The 24,059-nt window shown below is 57.8% G+C and overlaps 1 protein-coding gene across 10 annotated transcripts in view; it reads left to right on the top strand.

Moving 5' to 3' along the window:
* The window catches only part of ATP2B2 (ATPase plasma membrane Ca2+ transporting 2), a 351,827-nt gene that overhangs the window by 70,747 nt on the left and 257,021 nt on the right, over positions 1-24,059 (top strand). For 8 of the 10 annotated variants that reach the window (XM_070576511.1, XM_070576502.1, XM_070576508.1 and 5 more), the window contains exon 2: positions 5,896-5,939. The exons of the other annotated variants lie outside the window; for them this stretch is intronic. The gene's annotated coding sequence lies outside the window, so the exon portion shown is untranslated. The remainder of the gene's footprint in view (positions 1-5,895; positions 5,940-24,059) is intronic. 10 annotated transcript variants of the gene reach the window in all.

Consider the following 24,059-nt stretch of genomic DNA (forward strand, 5'->3'; position numbering starts at 1 on the left):
ATGAAACTTTATTGCTACCATAAATGGAAAAAAGATGGTAACAGCTGTCACAAGTAGAAAGTAACTGTAAAAATACTTTTAAAAAAAGGCAAACTGCTGGAGTTAAGTTCTGGGTAGACAGTGCTTCCGGGGGCCGAGGCCTGGCCTCCCGGGGTCAGAAAGAACTTGACCAGTGAGCGTAGGAGGAGCGGTGCTCAGGGATGAGCCGGACTCAACAGAGAGCGGTTTCCCCGCCGTGCGCCTCCAGGCCGCGGGTGCCTGGGGAGGGCGCAGCCCCGAGGGTCCCGAGGGTGGGCGCCGCTCCTGCCCCCAGGGTCCGCTGCCCGGGGCAGCGTCAGCCCCTGGCTGTCCCGGCTCCCTCCTCAGCCCTCTGGCCGAGCCCTGGCCCCTGGAGAACTCACGCCTGCCCCCAGCCTCCCAGCCTCCGAGGAGCCGAGGGTCAGGAGGCCGCGAGCCGATTCCGTAACTCACACCCGCCGTATCTGCTTCAAATCCGGAGCGCGGAGAGAGCCCAGCGGGGAACCTGAAGCCGGCCCCGCGGGCGTCACCCGGAGAGGGCCCCGCCGGTGTCCCCTCCGCCCGCGGTCACCACCCGTCCCCTCGACCCCGGGTCCCCAAAGCCACGCCAGTGCAGGGCCCCGGGTGTGGCCTCTCTGAAGTCCCCTGCGCGCTGTCAGGTGTGGTCGGAAACCAGGTCTCCCGGCTGCGCGGTCCCTCGGGCGGCGCCGGCTGACCCGCTGGAGGCAGCGGCCGGCGGGTGCACGGGCCCCGGCTCGGGTTGGGGCTGCCCCGCCTCCCGCAGCAACGCGGACATCAAGCGTATCATTTGCTTGAAAAAATGCTCCATTTTGGATTCCGATTTCAGAAGGATATCTGAAATGCTCAAGCTGCTGCCAGCTCGGTTGAGGGCACGGAAAAGCCCACTTTCTCCTCTGGCCTTGGCTCCAGGCTGGGCCCCTGGGGGGCAGGGTCATCTCGTTACCACCCAGCCCCCACCCCCGGATCTGAGCCGCCAAGCCAGAAAAGCCCAGAAGGGGGAAGAGGTTAAAAGCACAGCAGTGAGCTTTGCCTTAGAAAGTGCTTTTTCCCTCTAGTTAATATAGTCTCTCATGCAGGGCTTGCAATTCATTCGTTCATTCATTCATTCCACCAGGCTGGTGTTTGACTGACAGGCTGCTCAGGAGAGCCCTGTAGGTTACGTACGCTGACATCCCTCTTGGTATGTGCCCAGGCCATACCACCTGTCAAATATTTAAAGCTTCACCCCTGTATTTGAAAAGCATTTATTGAGCGCAACTGTGTCACGCTTGTCAGGCCCTGGGACACACCTGTGTCCAGACGTGGTTCCCCGCCCCCCCCCAAGAGCTGGTGGTCCACTGCAGGAGCAGACGCAGGGATTGTCGTGATGAGAGCCAGACACAGTGCCCACCAGCTGCGGGAGCTCAGGGAGGGTGCCCCCACGTCTTGGCCAGAAATGAAGCAGAGGCATTTTGGAAAAGTTACTCAGAGGGTGAAATTTCACACCCCAAACTCTCTCTTTTTTTTTTTAAAGATTGGCACCTGAGCTAACATCTGTTGCCAATCTTCTTTTTGTTGTTTTTGTTTCTTTCTTCTTCTCCCCAAGGCCCCACAGTACACAGCTGTATATTCTAGTTGCAGGTCCTTCTAGTTGTGGCATGTGGGACGCCGCCTCAGCATGGCCTGATGAGCAGTGCCGTGTCTGCACCCAGGATCCAAACTTGCAAAACCCTGGGCCACCGAAGCGGAGTGAGTGAACTTAACCCCTCGGCCAGGGGGCCAGCCCCAGCACACCCCAAACTCTTGAATCCCCTTATTGACAGAGCAGGAAGGTACCTGAGAAATCTGTGAAGCCTATATTCCCAACATGGGTCTGAAGAATGCCAGTTTTGTGGGGTGTTAATAGACATTACTCCAAAGAAGATTCAAAAGTCGAGTTAATTTGGGAAATTCTGAGTCAAGCGAAACTAAGCCAGTTTCTGTGTTGCAGGACTTATCAGAGCCTTGATGTGTTCATTGCTTTGTGAAATCTATAAGGGAGGCAGGGGCTACAGCGTGAATCATGGTGCCCTGTTTTAGGGAGCCTCTCAAAAGACTAGTGCCCCCCAGAGCTCACTCTGGGGGACTCTAATCTAGTCCAACCCCTGGGTTCACAGATGAGGAAACTGAGACCCAGAGAATGGCTGGCACTTGCCCAGCGTCTCACAGGGAGCAGGGCCAAGCCGGGGCTGGAACCCAGGGCTCCTCCCCTGCAAGCAGGCTGTTCAGGGCGTGTGGTTTGGGCCTTGGGTGCTAGTGGCACATGAGAAGAATGGAGTCCATGTGCACTGGAGAAATCCTGAGTGGGCTCCTGGAGGAGGTGGGGCATGAGCTGTGAATCTGGGACCCCGGGAACTAATGATTCGTGACTTTATTGACTGAACAGTGGTGTCACTAGAACCAGATACACTCTGGAACCTCTGCGATGCCCACGTTGCCACAAGGGGATGTCAGGACGGGGAAGGCCTCCCACCCGATGAGATCAGTCCCTGAGCTCACAAAGAGTGGAAGCTCTTGGAGGTGTATTTTTGAGGTCCCCTCTTCCGGGAAGCCTCCCCTGATTGCTACCCCTAAATGAAAATGATCCCTCCTCCGAATTCTCACCCCGGGTGTTTGGTGGTGTCTTTCACCCTTAGTCCGTCTTCCTCCCTGGTTCTGGTTTCAGCGGCTGTGAGGTCCCCGCTGGTTTATAAGTGATAGGAGAGCAGAGCTGCTGGGTTATTCTTCCTTGTTCTGGCTAATGTTTATCCAGAGCTCACTGTGTGCCGGCACAGAGTCGGTGTCTGCCCTGCAGTCCCAATGCCCCTTCACCGCGGCCCGAACAGCAGCTGCTTCTGTCCCTATTTTGTGGAGGCAAAGACTGAGGTGCGGGAGGTTGAGGGGCCTTGCTCGGGAAAATGGACCAGCGGATGAGGAAGCCGAGACTCGAACCCAGGCCTTCATTTCTCTTTACCGGCTGGCTGGTGAGATTGGATGGACTGTGTCGTGGATGCGCCCACAGGGCCTCTCTCCTGGGGCGGTGACCCGAAGCCAGGGCCCATGCCCGGCCCTGCGCCGGCTTGTTGACCGTAAGCGGATCAGGGTTCGAGGTGCGGCCACTGCGAGTCAGGAGGGCAGGGTCGTAGCCCGGCAGCTGGACGGCCTTCAGGCTCCCGTGCGCGGGCCTGCCCCAGGCCTCATCTCTCTCACCCTCGTCCCACTCTGGAACTTTCCACGCTGGGGGTCTGGCGGTTTTCCCACCAATTACTCCCCATCCCAACCCTTCGCCTTTATTTATGGACAGAAAAGCTCGGACACAGGGTTCCTAGCTGTTGTCGGCGTGGATGAAATTTGACAGTGGTGACACCCAAGAACCACCCTCCCCGAGGTTCTGGTCTGGGCCAGGGGCCGGGGTCTCCTTTCTTCCGTAATTAAAAATTCACCAGTGCGGACAGATTGCTCATCAATCTTTCATTTCCGCAGGCCCCGCGGGAGAAGCAGGGGGCGCCCCGGCAATGCGGGCCTCTGCTCCCAGCCCGCGGCCTGGCTGCCATGCGCCTGAGCTCAGGGCCTAGGTGGGGAGTGGGGGGCCCGGCCGAGCCAGGGGGCTCTTGAACATCACCAGACGGGCAGTGGGCGTGACAGGCGCCGCCTCTGAGCTTTCCGCCTCCTGTGGGCTGAGACATCAGGGCGAGGCCCACAGAGGGTCAGAAAAGGAGTGTGGGAGCAAAACGGTCTGAGGCGCCTAAGTACCACGTGGCGGGTGCTTATCCCTTCCAAGGCGGGTGGGCCAGGATGCTGGGAAGTTGCTAAGAGAGTAGAAGCTAAATGTTCTCACCACAAAAAACAAGAAGGTAATTGTGTGTCGTGATGCAGGTGTTAGCTGACGCTATGGGGGTGATCTAAGGGTGTCAAATCAACATGGAGCACAGGGAGAAAGCATGCTCATCGGGATGCTGGCTATTATTACTGTCGTCGATATTGTTGCCTCTGCTCCAGAACTCTCCTGCCGTGCTGGTCTAAGGCGTGTTGGGTATCTCCTCTGGGACTCAGCTTCCTCTTCTGTGACAGGAATCGTCACAGAACTTGCCTCACAGAGCTGGGGCACAGAGTGGACAGACTGGGGATCCCTGGATATTGTAAGATCACTATTGAGCAAACGCAGCCGAACGTCAGTCTCCCGACGTGGCCGGGCCCCCGTGTGTCCCAGGCCAGCAGGAGGGGACCACCTGCTGGGCGAACAAAACATGGTGCCTGCCACTTTCTGGCTGTGTGGCCGGTGCAAGCCCCACCCATCTCCTGGCCTCAGTTTCCCCATCTGTACAAAGCAGGTACCAGAGCAGGTGGTCTCCCGGGTCCCTTCTGGCCCTGGGTTCCATGAAACCAGTCCTGCATGTGGTCTGTCCTCTGGGGCTCTTGCTTTTCCCGGAAGAGATTTGGGGAAGGGACTCCCAGCCGGCCGCCTCGCCCCCGTGACTGCCCCCTGTGGACCTCGTGTCTGTGGGGTCCCCACAGCTCTGCTCCCGGATCTCTGTGAACCCTGGGCTGCGCTGTCTTTCTAGGAAGGGGGCAGCCGGCTGTGGGGTGAGAGGAGTTTGAAGGGTGTCCGGGAAGAGAGCAGGCGGGGCGGCGAGGGGTGCTCAGGGCCTGGGCCCGGCTCTGGGCATTGGGGTCGGGGGCCCTGGAGGCCAGCTGGGCCGAATGGGCTGGGGAGGGTCGGCACAGCTCTCAGCCGTGGGAGCAGAGCCGGGCTCCTGACGCTTGGAGGACCCGGCTGGCCTTGGCCTCCTGAGGACTGAGGGTCTGTGGGTCAGCAGAGCTCCGGGAGGCATGGCCACTGTGCTGGGCATCTGCCATTTGCCCCTCGAGACCCACTGTCTACCCTTCTGCACCTGCCTGCACCCTGGGAGGCAAAAGGCTGAATGTGCACGCCTTCCCCCGGCTTCCTGTTGGCTTTGGCCACTGGGGAGCTCTGGCAGGATATAGAGGGAGGGGGACAGAGGTTAGGGTGGTTAGACCCGTAGCCCTCTCCCTCAGCATCGCCTTGGGCTGGCTCACCCCTTGACCACAGGTGGCAGCCCCTGTCAAGGGTCTTCTCCACCCAGCCCTCTGTGTGCCCGGGTCTGGAAACCATTGCCCCCTTACAGCCTTTCCGACGGGGGGGTGGCGGCTGCAGCATCCCCAGCTCTGCTTCCCTGGGGGGGGGCTGGCTGCACTGGTCCCGCCCATGCTTTCGGGAAGAGGTCCTTTCTGAAACCCTCAGGACTGCCCGATTCAGCCCCCAGAGGCACAGAGCATACTGGAAAGCGACGCTGGAGAGGGGGTAGCAGGGCCCCACCTGAATTTTGTCTGGAGCCTGACTCAATCTTCTCACCCTTGATTTCTCCAAGGGCCGGGCCTGGCGGTCTCCCTCCGGACTTCTCCATTTGTGTGTCTGGAGCTGGAGTGGGTGGAGGGAAGGGAGTGGAGGGGCCAGGGGGTCCGGAAGGAGAGCAATACCCCGCCCCCCGGGGTTGTGCAGGTCCCGGCGTCAGATCCCAGAGCAGGGGCGCACACTCGAGCCCCGCAGGGACAGACGGGCGGGAGCGGGGGGCATTTGTGGGCCTGGAGGGGCAGCCACGTGGCTCCAGCCCGTCACTGTCCTCTGCACGCGGCCCAGAGGCACAGCTCTCCCGGAGCAGTCGGGAAGCTGGACTTTTGCATGAAATCCCGCGGTTCTAAATGCTGAGATCAGTTTAAAGATTAAATTTTAAACAAATATTAAATTTTAAACAGCCGGATCCAGATCTCTGGCCACCGGTTTGTGACCTAGAAAACACAGGCCCCTCTGACGGACCTCTCTGATCTGTCCGCTCGCAGGTTTCCCGCACCCGGAGCGCAGACACAGAGCAGCCAGGAGACAGGTGAGTGTGCGCCCAAGACCCTGGCTCACTGTGGGGACCCAGAACCTCCCCCACCGGCAGGTGCACCACTTCAGCACCATTTGTGGCCCGACTTAGAAACACCCGGTTTGCAAACTACCTGTCTGTAGGGTCAGCCACCCCGCTCTCTGCACCCCTCCTGTCAGACGCCCCCCCCCCCACCGCCTTCCTAACCCCCTCCGGACACCGACGCCCTCCTCAACCGCTCCCCGAAACCTGGGGCACAGGAGAAAATGGGAGGCGGAGGCTGGCCTGACACTGCAGCTTGGGCATATTTCCTGGGTGTGACTTTGTCCCTTCTCTGTGCCCCATGGAGCCTGTGTGTTGCCACTTTACCTCAGTGTGCGTGGATTAGTGTCCTTCTGAGATAAAGAGCAGTATTCCTGTGTGGGTTACGTGGGTATCCTATCAGTCATTCACACTTTAGTATCTTTTAATGCCGTCAGATTACTTTTTAATTATTGTTTTGCTGAGGTAAGCCACACTGAGGGGTTCTTTTTGGATCTGGGGACTTGAGAAGGGGGAGCACTGTGCAGAGGGCCCCAGCCCAGCCTGCGAGGGGGGTGGGTTGCGACAGAATGAAGGCCTGGGGGCCTGCAGAGGACGGTCCTGGGAGCTTAGTGACTGTGCGGAGCTGGCTCTGGGAACACTGTTCTTGGCCCCAGTCCTGAGTGGTTGGGGCCTCTGTGGGCTAGCCTGTGACCCTCCCGACTGCGATGCCCCGGGGAAAGCACGCCCCAGCTAAAAACCATCCATCGGAGACACGGCCCCTTTGCCTGGGGGACTGCCCAGGAGTTCTCCAGGACCCGCCAGCAGATCCGCTGCCAGTGGCCCCCAGGCTGCTGCTTCCCTGGGGGCCTCGGAGAAATCGTCCTTCCCGGGCTGGGTGGGTGTATGAGGAGCTGGCCTCGCCCCTCGGCCGGATCCACAGGCGCTCCGGGGGGTGGACAGGAGCAGAGAACTCAGCAACCCCTCCCTGGTGACCAGCCTGTCATGGCTCCCACGTCACCGCCGCCTGTCCCACTTCTTGGGAGAGGAGGAGGAAGAAGTGTCGAAAGCTTCTGTCCAAATGTCACCTGGAGGTTCGTGGAGGTTATTTCCGAGCTGCGAGATTGTGGGCAAGTCGAGTTTTCTGTGTTTTCCAAGTTGTATGTAATGAGCACATTACTCTCCGTTTTTCCCCGAACGCCGTCTGGGGTGATCTGGCAACGTCTGGGCCTCGTGTCCCTCGTGCAGGTTCTCCGACCAGATCAGCCCAGCAGGTGGCAGGGCTGGGGGACCTGGGGCTGGACAGGTGGGTGGTGATGGAGCAGTCGGAGGTGCTGTGGGGAAGGATGGAGGTCTGTCAGAGGGGCACGTGGCCTCCTGATCTCTGAGCTCCTGAGGAAGCAGCCGAGCCAGGGTCGTTTTCCGAAAATAATGTGGACTTGGTTTTTCCCTCCATTCAAGTGCTTGTCACCTCAGGATATAGTTGTCTCTCCCTCTGCACGCTCAGCCCCTCCCTGAGCCGGCCCTGTCCCCTCTGTCTGCATTTCCAGGGCCCGGCAAGGTGCTGGTTTGTGTGGGAACTGGTGTTTGCTGAGTTGCTGCCGCGCCAGGCGCTGCTGAGGACTGACCGGGGTGTCCCGAGACCGAGATGGCGTGATCGTGCCCGTCTGAGCCGAGGAGACTGAGGCTCAGGGACGGGAAGGCACTTCCCGAGGTCACACAGCTGCTACGAGGCAGGATTGGAACCCAGGTCCAGCTGGCTTCCTTCACCTTGTATTTTCCATGGCATCCCTGTGAAAGCAACATCACATTTTTGAAAGGCTGGAAAATACAGAAACTACTTACTCACAGTTTCCTCTCCTTGTTGCCGCAGGCATGTGTTGGGCGGGTGTTGTTCCTCCCTGCTTTGACCTGTGCACACATTTACTTCTATTCCCAAGCTGTGTGTGGCCTTGGGCAAGTGAGTGACTCTAGCTCTCTGTGCCTCAGTTTCCTCATCTGTAAAATGGGGCCCCACTCCACAGAGTGTTGTAAATACAGCCAGCCACCTCCTTCCCTTCCCTTCCTAAGGAACCAGTCTCTTACCTGAGGGGCAACTTCCTTTTAGCCAGTCATGGTTGTCACTTTCTTACGTTGACTATAGCCAGATAACCTAGGTGTTCTTTGTTCTTTCTTTTTTCTGTTTATTTTTCCTGAGGAAGATTGGCCCTGAGCTAACATCTGTGCCAGTCTTCCTCTGCTTTGTATGTGGATGGTACCACAGTATGGCTGATGAGTGGCACAGGTCCGTGCCCGGGAACCAAACCCACGAACCCAGGCTGCCAAAGCGGAGCGCACCAAAACTAACCACTAGGTCACCGCGGTGGCACCTCTTTTTTCTGTTTTTTAAGATGTCTAAAATTACAATACAGATTCTGGGGAGCTTTTAATTTGTGTGGTCAGAGGTTGTTACACCCCTAAAAAGGGAGATGACCTACTAGAAAGTTTTAAGAATTTTTCTAAAAATTTCCTCTTTCAAAATGTGAGTCACCAGTAATTCCCGTCTAGGAGGTTTGCCCCAGGGAAATAGCCCAAGACGAGGACGGAGATTTCTCTACAGGGATGTTTATCATGGCATTGTTTGGATTGGCTAAAAAATAGAGAACAAGGCGACTGTCCGACAGCAGGGGACTGGGGGCGCCCGTGACGGCACGTGCCGGTCGTGGAATGTCCTGGGCAGCTGTTGAATTCGATGTTGGAGATGAATTTTCAATCACGGAGGGGGAAGTGTTCATATTTCACTGTTAAGAGAAAGGCAATTTGCCAAAAATTAATCGTAACTGCATAAAAAAAAATAGGCACGAAGGAGCATCAGTAAGCGGGGGAGAAAGAGAGGAGAGAGAGAAGACTGGAGAAACAGGTACCCACGTGCGGGAGGGTGCGGTGACTTATTTCTTCTTTGTGCTTTTCTGCGCTTTCTGAACTTCCCACAGGGGACGTTCACCGTCTGTACAAGCATGAAGAGCGGTGTGGTTACGAGATCCCCGGCCCCGCAGTGTGTGTGTGCGCTTCTCCAGTCAGCTGTATGACAATTGTCACGCTGGCACTTTCCAGTCTAAAGGGTTCTTTTGCTCAGAGCACATTTTTCCTGGAAGCCAATGTCAGCGCCACCCAGTCTTCCTTCTGGCCCCGGCACGGTGGCTCTGGGGGAACGGGAGCTGGGAGCTGCGTTGGTTGGCAGGCTGCTATTGCAAAGACTGCAGACGGGGGCGCTGAGGCGATGGACGTGGACTCTCTCACGGCTCTGAGGCCGCAAGTCTAAGATCAAGGCATCGGCAGGGCGGGTTCTGTCTGAGGCCTCTCTGCTGGGCCTGTAGGCGGCCGCCTGCTCCCTGGGTCCTCACATGGTCCTACCTCTGTGTGTGTCTGTGTCCTGAACTCCCCTTCTCGTAAGGATGTCAGTCACATTGGACTAGGTCCACCCCTGTGACCTCATCCCACCTTGATGACTTCTCTAGAGACCCTCCTCCGATACGGTCACGTCCCGAGGTGCCGGGGGTTGGGGCTACAGCGTATGAATTTGGGGTCACAGCTTAGCCCACAACAGGGGCAGCCTGTTCCTGGGGCCGGCGGCCATTTCTTTCACAGAGCACTGAGCTTGAAGCTGGAGGGGGAGCAGGTGAGTGTGGGTGGAGAAGACACTGTCCCGCTCCAGAAGAGGCCCCCAGGAGGGGTAACGCAGACCCCTAATGCAAGCAGTGCGGCTGGGTAACCACTCACCTGTCCAGCAGGACCCGGGAGCAAAGTAGCACCACTCCCAGCTGAGCCCGTGCACCACCAACCGGCCGCTCGAGGCCGGAGCAAAGGAGCTCAGCCCACAGAAATTAATTTTGCTAAGAGAGACTCAAGCACTTCTGCGAGGAGAAGCAGAGAGTTAGCCATAAACAATTAAACCAGTCTGCACTCCCACCAGCAGAGTGTGAGGGTTGCCTTTCTTCCACATCCTCCCCAACACTTGTTGTTTCTCGTCATGTCTATTGTAGCCATTCTGATGGGTGGGAGGCGATGTCTCCTTGTGGTTTTGGTTGGCGATCCCCTGACGATTAGCGATGTTGAGCATCTTTTCATGTGCCTGTTGGCCACCTGTCTGTCGTATTTGGAAAAATGTCTGCTCAGATCCTCTGCACATGTTTTGATCTGGTTGTTCATTTTTTTGTTGTTGAGTTGCGTAAGTTCTTTATATATTTTGGAAATTAACCCCAGCTTGGATATACGGTTTGCAAATATTTTCTCCCACTTGGTGGGTTGTCTTTTCATTTTGTTGGTTTCCTTTGCTGTGCAGCTTTTTAGTCTGATGTACTCCCATTTGTCTATTTTTTCTTGGTGAACACGATGCAGCCTATACAGAAACTGAAGTATAATCACGTACTCCTGAAATTTACACAATGTTATAAGCCAATATGACCTCGATAAAATAATTAAAAACTTTTAAAACCCACTTAAATCATTCAAATGGGTTTCTGGACGTTAAAACTCAAATTTAAAACATAATTTTTCTTTGCATCGACTTAAAAGTGATTGATTTATAAAATCAATGGTGGACAGAAGGAGTAGGATGAGCAAGTTGGCTGTGGAAGGTTGTGGTTGTCAAGTGTAGCAGAAGCAAAGCTGATTATGTCAGAGAGTAATGAGAGAATCACCGAGTGAGAGAGACGGGGAGAGGCTAAGGCAGACATCTGATGGCAGGCAGGCCCCTTAGATTTAAGGTGGAAGGTGGAAGGTAGTAGGGAGCCACAGCAGGTTCTTGAGCAAAGGTGGAACAGAGTGAGAGTAAAGCTAAGAGAGACTGTGGCAGAAAAATCTAGTTAAGAAGCTTAGCAGACGTGCTGGGATGAGGATGTAGATGTCAGCCCTGGAAGTGGGACTCCAGAGGAAGACCTGGGAGACATTGTTAGTGCGATTTCATTTTTCTGGGTGTTTGTCCATGCCCTTCCCTCTACTCTACCCCCAACCTGACAAACTCCTATACATCCGTTAAGGCCCTATTCATGGGGCTCCTCTGCCCTGAAGCTTCTCTTGACCTCCCAGGCAGTCCCGCCTTCTCTGGGGCTTGCCCCTAGCAGAGCACTGGCACGGCACATCACTGGGGTCTGTCTGCACGTCTCCTTGAGGGCTGCCGGGCCTCAGTGGGGCTGAGAAGTGGGTGCTCAGCAAGTGTCTGTGGGGCGAGGTTGGTGACATAAGGGAGATCCGGGGCTGGGTGTAAGCTGCAGAGGGAGGTGGAGCATAAAGGATTCAAAACTGATTCCGAGGTGAGTCTATAAAACTAACAAAGCATCGAGTTCCTGTTAGGGGCGTGGCTCTGGGGAGAGAGGAGTGAGCGAGCGGACGGGGTCCCTACCCTCGTGGAGCTTACAGCCTAAGGGGGAAAACAGATAACGAAACAAGAATTATAATGTGATGAGTGCTGTGAAGCCCAGCCGGCTATGACTGCCTAATGGCAGGGGAGGGGATGGTGGAATCAAGGCAGGCTTCCTTGAGGAAGTGCTTATTTAAGGTGCAAACCGGAGGGTGTGTGAGAATGCGTCTACTTGAGCAGAGCGTAGATGTTAGATGATGGACCAAGAAGAAGATGAGGAAAAGGGAAGCCCAAACAAGGAGAAAAGATATTCCTGTAAAGGCATAACCTGTGCAAAGGCCCTGCGGTGAGCAAGAAGCATTGGAAACACAGAAGCTGAGCATCACTAGAACACAGAGATCAAGAGGGGAGGCTGGTGAGATAAAAGGTCAGAGGTGAAGGCAGGAGAACAGCATCCTAAGGCCACTATTATCAGGAGGGTTTGGATTTCAGCCTAAGAACATTGGGACGCTACTGGAGGGTTATAGTCAGAGAGCGATTGGAACAGATTTGTGTTTTGGAAAGACTGCTCTGGCTGCTGCTATGGAGTGAATAGATGCCGGGAGCAAGACGGGGACCAGCAGGGTGGCTGATGCAGTTGTTCAAGCAAGAATGTGGTGGCCTGGACTCGACGGAGGCCATGAGTCAGGAGAAGTGGAGGGAAGAGAATGGCAGTCAAGACGTGGGCAGAAAGGGAGAGAGAGCAAGGACGACTCCAGGTTTTGGATCTAGACAAGGGCAGCAAGGAAGATGTCCACAGAGATATTTGAGGGTGCCTTTGCCAAACTCTCACCCCACACTGAGCTCCGACAGCCCAACTGCCAGCCCCTCAGAGGGGTTCTGACCCCGGCAGGTCGGCTGACAGGGATGGCAGCCTGTCCCCAGGTCCGGAGAGGTGAAGAGGCCGCCTGCCAGAGGCCCCGCGGCAGGGCCCTGGCCTGTGCCCAGGATCTCCGAGTTGTGGAGCGGACGGTTGACTGAGAAAACTTGGCCCCACAGTGCACGAAGCTTGGTTTCAGCATTTTCCTTTGATTTAGCAAAATCTCTTCTCTCAGCACCTTTCCTGGGAGACTGAAAATTGGCTGTCATTCCTAGAGATCCACTTAGATCTTCATTTCTTGCCTGAGTGTCCTGGGCCTGCCTGTCCCGGTGGGTGTGGGCACAGGAGTAAACTGAGCCGCATCTGGCGGACCTGCTCCCGCCCGCCTCTCTCGGCCCCTCGCCGTGACTGGGACGTAGGCCGGGAGAGACTAGTGTCCCCCCATTCTACAGAAAACAAACGAGGCTCATGGAGAGGGTGCCGCTTGCCCACGGTCACACAAGTCAGAAACGGTAGAAACAGGACGAAAACCCGAGTTAGGAGAGTCTGGGTTCAGTGCGTTTCTCTCAGTTGAGTTTTTGTCCGTAATCTCTAAGTAACTTTTGAAGTAAACGACCTGGTGCTTTTGGCTTTCGGAGCGTCCGCTCGTTGCCTGCTAACAGAGCGTGGATCTCCTTTCTCTCTGACTGTTGGAACCGTGCGACTCTATTGTGGTTCCTCCCGTCTCTATGGAAACACGTCTTTATCACAACCAGCTGCAGACCGGGAGATGCTCTCACACCCCAGGTCGTCTCTGTGACAGCTTGCCTTGCGCCTGGTGGCACGCAGCGGGAGGTGAGGTCAGGGAGGCTGCGGCCGGGCTCGATCCTGAGGACTTGGCCTTCATTCCTGGGGGGATGGGGCACTGAGCAGGGGAGTGGCGCGGGCTGACTGTGCCTTAACAGAACCCCCGGCTGCTGTGTGGAGGGCAGGCCCCAGGGAGCAAGGGAGAAGGCTGCTGGGGCATTCGGGGGGGAGGTGCTGCTGGCTGGACCGGGACGGTGGCAGCAGAGGCGGGAGAAGTGGACGTGTTCTGAGCGACATGGGGTTGAGTGGACTGGACCCACTCTTATATTGAATGTGGGGGTGAGGGAAGGAGGGGATCCAGGGGGACCCTTGGAGTGTATTCTGACGCCCACTGGGGTGCTGACATTCAAATCTGGGGCTGACCCCCCCGAGTTAGCAGACCCCACGAGTTAGAGGGCACGGTTCCCAACAAGACTGCCCCCCATCGGAGGCAAGCTGCAAGGGGGGTCCCCAAGCTGCCACCCTTCTGATGGACTGGCTACAAACTGGGGGTTCCGTAACGCCCTCTGGTTTGATATCTCACTGGAATGACGCATGGAACTCAGGAAAGCACTGTACTTACAACTACAGTTTGTGATAAAGGACACCGATCAGGACCCGCTGAGTGAAGACACATCGGGCAGGCCTGGCAGGGTCCCACCAGGAGGTCCACCCTCCTGACAAATCGGTTGTTGACCAGCCAGGAAGCTGTGCTGAGCTCCAGTGTCCAGGGTTTTTATTGAGGTTTCATTACGTGGGCATGAGTGACTGAATCTTGGGCCACGTGACAGAAGGCAATCTCTATCCTCCCCCTCCTCCCGGAGCTGGGGCTGGCTCAGAGCCCAGCCCTCTAATCCCATGGCTGGTCTTCCCGGGGACCAGCTCCCATCCTGACTGAGCTCTTTGGCATAAACTCAGCTGTGGTCCCAGGGGCTCGTGAACAACACAGACACCTCTGTCACCTGGGAAATTCCAGGGATTTAGAGTTTCCCTCCAGGGACCAGGGACAAAAGCCAGTCAAATTGTTTATTCTACAGCAGGGCAGATGCTGATGCCATTTACCGAGACCAGCAGAGGACCGGAGGCCAGAGGTGGGCGTGGGAGGAGAGATGAAGGGTCGTGGTCTGGATGTGCCAGCTTCCAGATGTTCGTTAGGCCCCCAGGAGAGATGTGGAGCCGGCAGGTGGATCTGTGAGTCTGGCGCTCAGGGAGACATCAGTGTATAGCACCTATTTGAAGCCACGGGACTGGACGAGATGACTCAGGAAGTGAGTGTCGTTGGAGGGGAGACAAAGCCCACCCAGGGCAGTGCTGGGTAGCATCCAGCAGTTAGAGGTTGGAGAGGGGAGGGCGGGCGGGGGAGAAAGCAGGATGGCCTAAGAGGGAGGAGAAGAGCCGAGGACACGGTCCCCCGGCTGGGTTTTCCAGGGAGGGGCGGGCATCAGTGCTAAGAGCTGCTGTAAGCCAGGGAAGGGGGCTGCCACAACCTTGCGCTGAGTGGCTTCAGGGGAGGGGATGGGACAGAAGCCACCTGCATGGGACCAAGGTGGAATGTTGGTGAGGAAGCAGGGACCCCCCTCGGGCCTGTGGGGCCTGGGAGGGGCTAAGGCGGGAGCCGTCACGGCAGGCTGGAGGGAATGGTCCAGCGCTCAGTGCGCCTGGTTCTGGGAGCTCAGAGTGTGGATGGAGAGAAGAGATGGGAGTCGCTCTCCATGCTTCAGAACAGTGTGAAAAACAGGACGTGGCGTGACGGAAATGCAGGCAAAATTGCTTCTGACTGGGGGTCATCAGGACAGACGTAGCTGCAACTACAGGTGTTTTTGGGGGGCTGCCTTCTCTGTGCCCGGGGACATGCCCAGCCCTTGAAGTGCATTCTCTTATTTAATACTCACAGTATTAGTACTGTCCCCATTTTACAGACAAGGAAACTGAGGCTTGGAGAGGTTGGGTCACTCTGGACTCGCCAGAGGTAGAAGTTAACGCAGACTGTAAAGGATTTTTACAGACAGAGGCAAGAAGGTGCAGGGGACAGGCTGAAATGAGAATCGGGGACAGGAAAGCCCATGTGGGTTTGGGGGCTGGGCAGACTCATTGGGAGCAGGAGTGGGACAGGTCCCTACTCCCAGCTGAGTCACTCAAGGAGGGACCCAGTCCCCCCCGGGGATGATTCTGCTCCGGTCACTGGCGGTGTGGCCTCCGGCAAGCTCCTAACCCCTCAGGCTGCCTTCATCCTGCAAAGGGAGGGTAACACCCGCCCCCAGGTCAGTGCCGGGATGCGAGGGCTGGCAGAGCCCGAGAGGAGAGGGCAGTGGGGCCGGGCGACACTCATGTCTGAGGACGCTCTCCGGGGCCCGGGCTGTGTGGCCGGAGAGGCGGGTGCAGACCCACACGGCCCTGCCCGTCCCTCAGCCGCCAGCGGACACACGGCCAGGGCAGAGGCGTGTCTGCTCACAGCGCTCATCGTGCCCCAGCTGTAAATCGGGAGCAGTGGGCCCTGCCCACCCCCACCAGGTGCACATTCACGACTTAAGATAACACGTGAGGGCAAGGCGCTTAACAGCAATGCCCAGCGGAACCCTTCGGGGGTGGACTAGCACCAGCAGTTCCGACAGACGGACGGAATCAGGGGTAACTTCTCGGCTGGGACTCGGCAGCTCTTTGGTTCTGAAATGTCTAAATCTTCGGAGGCACCTGTGAGCCCTCGGGTCCTGGTTTCCCGCCCGTGAAATGGGCTCGTCCCGGCTGAGTCGGGCTGCAGGCCCCCACTGAGATGCCGGGAGCCCAGCCAGGTGGGCTGTGCTTCCGTGACCTTTAGTGGTCGCTGAGGATGCTCTCCCGCGGGTCCCTCTGGCAGTGTGTGTGGCCCTGCTGGGCTTGACACGTTCCTGGCCTGTCCGGGCTGGCAGGGCCCCCCCCCCAACGCCTCCCATTTCACAGAGGAGTAGACTGAGGCCCAGGGAGGTGGGGCCACGGCTCCCTCTGGCAGTTGTTGACATGTCCTCCCTGAGCCTCTTTATACACCACGGAAGGGGAGGGACGACAGAGAAACAGAGGAGGGAGAGAGGAATGAAACCCAGGGTGCCACGAGGGTTTGGGAGACTGAGGCTCACCTTTGTTTTCAAGAAGGAGGGTGTTAGGAATCCTGGCTCCGTCAGGCACTTGAAGAGCGAGCAAGGCCTAGAACATTCTCAGGGTGGAACCTGTTAAGCCGGTCACTTTCCCTGCACGTCTGTGACCCCCTGTTTCATTCTCCTGTGCAGCGAACATGGTGGTGGTTTAGTCTCAGGCTATGTGGGCAGAAGCATCTAGAAGGAGAGAAACACTCAGTGATTTGGGCTCCAGGGGCCATGAGGGGCTGCCACACGCCCACGAGCATGACTTTGAAAGGGGCTTGAAAGTGTGGGTGGGGCCTGGGACCTAGAGGAGGCGGCAAAGAGTCTGGGGATGCCTGGCCCTCCTCCTTTCTCCCATCCTTGTCCTCGTCCTCGTCCTCGTTCTCACCGGGCAGCCACAGGCCAGTTCTGAAAAGCCAGAGCCTCCATCCCTCCCAGGGGCTCCCTGCTGCCTTCCAGAAACCCTCACTTCTGGGCCATCCTGGTGGGGTCCTGGCTGCAAGTCATTACACAGCTTTCTGGAACTTCCTTACCCAGCTCCACGTCTTCCAGGGGCCCCTTGGGAGACTGGGGGTGGTGGGGGGGCATCAGGAGAGAGGAAGTCACAGCTCTCGAGCCACCGCCGGTTGGGGGTGCTGGGCCAGAGCGTCGTGCACACTGTCCCGCGGAAGACTTGCCTGGCTTCTGCAGGGTGTGGGCATCGCTCTCTCCAATCACCTGAGGGAAACTGAGGCTCAGAGAGGCCAAGTAGCTTGCCCTGGAACACCCAGACACAAAGTGAGGGGAGCAGGATGGGAAGCCAGGTCCAGGGACGCAGGCCTGGGTCTGGAGTCGGCCTGGCCCTGCCCGGCGTGCATGCCCTCGGGTGGGGGGTCTGCAGCTGGTGCTGACAGGGGTCCGGACCCGGTCCCTTGGCTGGCTTGGCTGTTCCTTTCTCTTTCCCTCCCCCTACCCAGTCGTGTTTGCAAGCCCAGAGGGTCCGCTGTCCTCATGTGCAGTTCATGTCGGCCCCACTGTGGGAACGCCTGGCCTCAAATCCTGGAAGGGCCCCAAGGTCCTGGAAATGCCCCCACATTGGGCCACTCCAAAAATAGTCAAAGGGGTGAGCGGCTTCAGGAGTGCGGAGGCCAGAAGGGATCAGTAGGGGCTGGGAGGAGGGCTTGCGCCCTGTGATCGCCAGGAATGGGGACAGCAGAGCTCAAGGCCAGAGCCGGGAATAGGGGGCCAGAAAACTAGGACTGACCGATTGATTGATCCGCTGATGAGAGAGACACAAGAACACAAAACGGGGTCACGGAGAGAAGCAAAGGAACCAGCAATGGTCAAGGAGGGTAGACTGAGTCACAGATTTTTCCAGAACTGTGAGCAGCCCACTGGGAATGTGAGCTGACCTCAGAGGCAGCACAGGACGGTGGGGTAGGAAGTTGGTGAAGGAGTGGCCAGCAGGATGGGCGTCATTTGGTGTCTGGCCAAACAGCCCCCTTGCCCATGAACAGACTGAAGGGGCTGCCCCGTCCCAGGGACGGTCACCTCATCGCCCAAGCCATCAAAAGAGGCGTGATCTCCAGCCAGGGCTGCTGCTGTCACGGTGTGGGTTTTATGCCCATTCCCGTTAAAACAAAAATAAAACCCAGTGTGCAGAGGCCCTAGCTCCCTCAGAGCTCCCCGCCAGTGGCCTGGAGCCCCTGCCACCCACTCCACCCCACCCGGGGCCGTTCCTCCAGTGGCCCCCACGGGTGGCCTCCCGTTAGGTGTTCTTCTCCGGTCCTCTCTCTCTCTCTCTGTGCACTTGCAAAGCTCTGGGCTTCGGGCAGGCACGTCAGGAGGCCTGGAGCCGCAGTGGCGGTGGGGGTGGCTGTGGGCTCTGCAGACGCGCTCTGTCCGCCTCTGCTGCTGGCAGCCCGAGCTGCGACGGCGCCTCGCCCTGAGGACCCCTCGGGCCAGAGCACCAGGGCCCAGGGTGCTGGAGAGGCCCGCGCCTGCAGCCGCGCTGGCCCAGCACAGCTCGGAGGTGGAGTGAGGGCTGCGAGTGCTGTGGACCCAGGGAGACCGGGAAGGAGCCAGGGCTCTGGGACTTCCAGAAGCGCAGAGCTGGGACAGCTGTGGCTGTGGAGACTGAAGGAGGAAACAGCTGGAGCCTGTTCCCGGTGATTCTGTGATGCAGCTGCAGGGCTTGGCGCTGCTCACACCTGAGGGGCCGGAATTCTGGGGGAGGAAGCAAAGCCAGGTGGTTATAGGACTTCCCCGTGGGACCTTAGCTCCTTCCCCCATCCTTTGCCAGATGTTTACCGAGGGCCATGTGCAGGCCAGGCTCACTGCCGGGAATAAGGGGGTTCAAAGAGGACTAGGGTAAGCTTCTACCCAGAATGCCCCTAGTCTTGCCAGGAGGAGGGCTGCTGAAATAACCATAGTGCATGTGATGTGTGATAGGGAGAGTCTGTCCAGAGGAGGAGGAAACCAACAGGGCTTTAGGGTACTAGAGAAGATTTACAGAAGAAGGGCCATTCGGGTGGGTCTTGAAGGATGAGTAGGTGTTGTTCAGGGGACAAAAAGCAGCCAAGATGTTATGAGCGACTGCAAAGAGGTTTAGACAGAGAGAAATGTAACAGTGCATGGGGACAGGCTCAGCAGGCCTGAGCAGAGACTGTAGAAAAGACTGACTGATGGGGCCACATCATGAAAGGCCTCACACGTCAGGTGAAGGAGGTTGCTCTTGGTCCTGCAGGCAAGTGAGAGGCACTGAAGATTTTAAAACTGTGGTGTGATGTGATTGGTTTCGCATCTTAGAAAACTCAGTCTGGCTACTGTGTGGGCGGGATGAGGAAGGAGACCAGGAGACGCCCGAGGAGAAAGCTGCGTCCTCAGACTCCTGGAGGTTGATGCTTTAGACCAAGGCGGTGGGGTCGGGATCGGGGACCAGTGGACAGCTGTGCTCTGCGCTGAGTGTGATTAACTGGGGTGACTTCCGAGGAGGCGGTGGCACTGGGTGGGCGATGGGGCCTCCCAGAGAGAGAAGGGATGGGCAAGGGGCGCACCGGGGGGAGGAGAGGTGACGAGCTCCAGTGTGGCCAGGCTGAGCTGGGGGCATGGCGGGACGTCCCTTCAGGGTGCTGTCACCTCAGGCACCCTCCCTCCCTTATCCCGGCGGGCTCCGGCAGCCGGGCCCACCACCCACACTGCCCCGGATTCCGGGCTCTCCCGGTGGGGCCACAGGACCTGTGGTGCCAGCATCAAGGAGACAGGAAGATCTAACCCCGCACACAACCCACCCATGGGAGTGAGCGATAACGGATGTGAGTGTGACGGGGGCGCCGTGTCCCCACTGCGGGCGGGTTTCCCCGCCATCGAATGGGAATGCTGGGGGTGCAGGCTGGCTGTGCTGAACCTCAGCTTGACACTAGGTGTTCAGGACGGCCTCGTGTCCCTCTCAGTGCCGGGAGAGCCTGGACACGGTGGCAAAGGGCGGGAGGGGTGACTGAGGCTGGCTGATTGAGCACTGCCTCGGGCCACCACGGACCCCTCTCCTGGAGTTCCAGATTCTCCCTGGCTTTGGAACAGACCTTGGGGCTAGGAGAATTAGAAGCCTGGCGGAGAGGTTTTTCTAAAGTGAGAGGCCCTGTGCTGGAGGGCTGGGGTGCCCAGCTTTGTGGGGGTCCCCAGGTCAGAGTCACCTAGACAGATGACTCCGTTGTGTTTTGCTCTGTGCTGGGCTTTCCCCTGTCCAGGCATATTTGATCCTCACACAAGGGGATCAGAGAGGTGAAGCAACTGGCCAGTGTCACACAGCCAGTATGTGTAGAATCGAGTTCCTGGCCAAGCCTGGCCAACTCGGGGACTGGGCTGCTCATCCCCCTCCGCCAACCGCCATGCCAGTGGCGCACCTCAGCCTCTGAGTGAAGTTGAGAGAGAACATTTAAGAACAGTGTGAGATCTGTCCCTGATTACCGAATCGAGTGTTTTTTAAAACATAGACTGGTTGGAAACAGCAGAGGTGTGTGTGTGTGTGTGGACTCCGTCATCACACTTACACTGACTGAGCAACTGCTACGAGCCAGGTCCTGGGGACACAGCAGTGACTGAGGCAGACATTGTCCGGGCTGCGGGGGGCAGGGTGGCCTCTGCAGAAGGGTCTTATGCATGAGCAGGTCTGTGGCAACACACGTGTGTGCCTGCACTGAGGTTGCAAACGAGCGTCATAAGAATAGACACTGCACCCAGCACAGACCCACACAGACAGCCCCCAGTGCTGGCACTCACGCATGTGCACACCCCACGCGCACACGTTCACCCACAGGGCTGGCTCGGGACGTGAGAGCTGGGGGCACTGGAAGAGCCGCCCAGCCCGTGTCCCCGGGAACAGCAGCACCAGCCTCAGTCCCGGCTCCTCCCCGCGCTGCCTGCCGTTCCCCGGGGCCTCTGTCGAGAGTCGCTGCCGCCGTCTCTTGCACACGGACCTGGGCACCTGGCTCCTTTCACACTTGTTCTGGCCCTGGAGGTGGGTACAGTTGTACCCCCATTGTGCAGGAGCGGAAACTGAGGCTCAGAGAGCTGGCGTCACCGGGCTCTCCTGTGCTCACGAGCAACAGGCCCGACTTGAAGCCCAGACTCCTCCCCCTGGAGTGGCGGTTCACTGCTGGTTGTGCAGGTGACCCAGGTGCCCTGGCCGCCTTGGGTGGGGGGTCCTCAGGTCTCTCCTGTGACATCCTGACCCGCTGAGCCTGCCAGGGCACAGGGCCCCTGCTCCCGATGCCCCAGTCCTGGGTCCCGGGGTCATTGTCCGGTCTCCCCCCAGCCTGGCCTCTTGGTCAGTGACTGGTCGGGTGGGAAGGAAGGACGTTGAGCCTAACAGAGGGGTGAGGAAGCTGCTGCTCTGGGATGGTAGACAGGCCAGCTTTGCAGTCAGAGCACCCCCCCCCAACGCCAGACTCAGTCTCTCCATCTGTAAAGTGGGGATAATAAGTACCCCCGTTGGGTTCTGTTGAGTGTTAATGAGATGCACGTGTCAAGAGCTCACCCGGAGCCCAGCTCGCAGGCTGCGCTGTTGCTTTGTTAGTTAGCGTCTGCCCCTCACGGTTTCCTTGGGCCCGCTTGGTGGGGGAGTAAGGGTGCTCTGCTCTAGAGATATGGGGCCGGCTCTCGTTCTAGTGAGGGAGACGGTAGTATCGATAAACGAGGGTACTGTGGTGCAGGAGATGCAGGGAGATCTGTATGGGGTACATGGGAGCACAGAAGCCTGTGGTACCTTCTGCCAAGAAGCAGGGGGAACTCAGGGGTGGGGTCTCATAAGAGGGGGTATCTTCCCATCAGACAGGGTGAGAAAGGGCCTTCCAGGAGGAGGGATGATCAAGGGCAACAGCTCAGGGGAGAACAGTCAGACGCACTGGAGAAAATGTAAGTGGACGGGGGGGCAGGTTCTTATATCTCCAGGGCCCAGGCACGTGAGCTAAGTGCGAGAAGCAGGCTGGCTATAAGACAACGTGGAGTGGTGGGGACTGTGGCCAAAAGGAAAGTGCTTCACAATCTAAAGGGAAAGTAGGACTTGGCTCCAGGCAATTGTTGCTGTGAAGGAAAGCTGGCCCAGCATGGCCAGGTTCTCAAGAGATGCCAGGAATCCAGGTTTTTATGTGAAATCTCCTAAATTTGAAACTTTGGGCCAACACTGGAAAAGCCAAACAGGATACCCCTGGGGACTGCCAGTTTGCAGCCTCTGGTTTAGACCCAAGCGGTGGGGTGGGAGTGGGTGTGTGTGAGAAGGGGTAAAGCTGTGGGTTCTAGACTCTGCTTTGTGCTGACCGGCCTGTGTCTGAGTTGGGTCCAGGGCCTGGCACACAGGTGGTGCCCAATCGATGCTTTTTCTGCAGATGAGTCAGGGAACTCAGACTTTATCTGGATGGTTAGGGGAAACGGAGGTTTGGGGCAGAGGAGTGAAGTATGGGAAGTGTGTTTTGTGGCCATTACTCCACCTGCCACATGGAGGCCACACGGAGGCTGGCTTGGAGGGAGGGGAGATGGTGGGGGTGCAGGATGCTTCCCAGGGCTCCAGGCTGAAGGTAGGTGGCGGGTTCAAGGCTGTGGGGTGAGAGGAGAGGAGGGATCCGAGAGGAATGCAGCATTCGTGGCAATGGACTTGGGGAGTGAGCGAGAGGGAGGCCAGGCTGCTCGCCAGCGCCCTGACCCACATGCGTGACTCAGCGTGCTTCTCCCCGAGGCGGGGAATCTGGGAGGAGAAGGACGGAGGGGCAGGGGAGGAGGGCGAGGGGTCCGGTTCGGACGATGTTAAGTTTAGATGCCCACGGTCCACCTGAGGGGAGATGCGCCACCTGGCTAAGCATGCAGCTCTCAAGAGCGGGAGGGCTGAAGACTCAGACAGGCACCCCCACCTGGATCGCACCCTCTTCCCAGGGGCCCCTAAGACCTTAGTTCTCTTTGGGGTTGCTCTGTCGCCTGAGAGTTGAGAAGTTTGTTTCTCAGGTTTCGGTTTGTGTTTTGTTCTTGGAAAGGCTGAAGAGGAAGAAGGTGGGTTCGTACTGAATGCCAGAACAAAGGTCTGTGAAGGCGTCTCTGATCGAGCCTGCCCACCTCCGCCCCGAGGGCGGAGGCTGGGAGGGCGGGCAAAGAGCGCCCCGGTTAGCAGGCCCCACAGTCACTGCATCATCAGATCTCCTTCTCTGAGCCGGGCTCTGAGCTGGTAGCCCGAACTCTTGCACGGGAGTCACCTGACCTTTAGAGAAGAGAGGGGTCTGCTCGGCAGACGGGGCGCTGAGCAAGCCCACTCGGCAGGGCGGGCCTGCAGCGGCAGGGTTCTCACTCCAACGACGAGTGTACAAATTCTATATGACTTCTCTATTTTTCAAGCAGTTTTAAGACTTCTCATGTGCTCTCAAGAGTGTCACGGAGCATCGCAAGGGCAGGCACAGCCACGCCGCGCTCCTTCTGAAATGAAACTCCTGTTAGGGCAGGAACGCCCATTGAGCGTCTGCCAGACACGCCAGGCGCCGTGCTGGGCGTTTCAGGGGTGGCGTTGGCTCCTTTCAGCCTCACAGTGGTCCCCGGAGGGCCGTGGTATCGTTTCTTGCTCAGGAAAGGAGGCCAGGCCAGAGAGGGCCAGCTGCAGGTGCAGACGCGCTCAGCTTTCGAGGGCGGAGTCACCCAGTGCTGGCTGCGAGGTCTGAGTTCTTTCTGATACATCTCACCGTGGTTTCTCACTAATGCAGCTTTCCGTCCCTCGACCAGAGCAAGGATGGGCTGGTGTGGAGAGCGGGCGAAGAGAGAAAATGTGGGAGGGGGGAGCTGAGAAGTCAGGGAAACGAGGGGCCCCGTTCAGAGGAAAGAGGGATGAGACAGCCCCCAGAATGGAGATGGAAGAGGCTCCGAGGGCTGGCACCGGGCGTGGTCTTGTTCAAATACCAGCTTTGCCGTGAGCTCCCCTCGGGCAAGTCCTTTTCCCTCTCCAAGCCTCAGTTTACCCATCTGCAAAGGGAGGCATTTGTCCCCCACACCCACTCTGCCCAGCTGCCGTCACTCGTGTCCTGCCCCACCGTTTCCCAGTGTCTGTGAATCACCTGTTATCACCCACGTCTTCTTGCTTTCGTCAGTTCACCATTTTACTCAATTACATTATTTTAAAGATAAACTTTGTTATGCAACTTCAGTGGAATAGAATATCACTTGTCGTACATAGAAGCCAACCATCAAAATAAATACAAAGGAGTAGAAAATAATCCTGTGATTAAATTCTACCCAGCTCTTGTGCCCGAGGCCCAGCTCTCAGTTAGAAGGGGACGCAGTGGGGGGCGCATTAAAGACACAGTGGCTGTGAGCTGAGTCTTCCCTCCGGCACAGAACCAGCAGGAGCTGCAGGGAGCTAGAGCCCTGTCCCACACGGTGGGGCGGCGTCGTTTGTGCGTCCTGAAGTCGCCTCCCGGGACCCCAGGGTCTGGGGTCAGGCTCTCAGAAAGCTGGGCCAGGAGTGGTGTTGT

This window comes from Equus przewalskii, chromosome 15, assembly GCF_037783145.1.
Source record: "Equus przewalskii isolate Varuska chromosome 15, EquPr2, whole genome shotgun sequence".
Classification (NCBI taxonomy): Eukaryota; Metazoa; Chordata; class Mammalia; order Perissodactyla; family Equidae; genus Equus; species Equus przewalskii.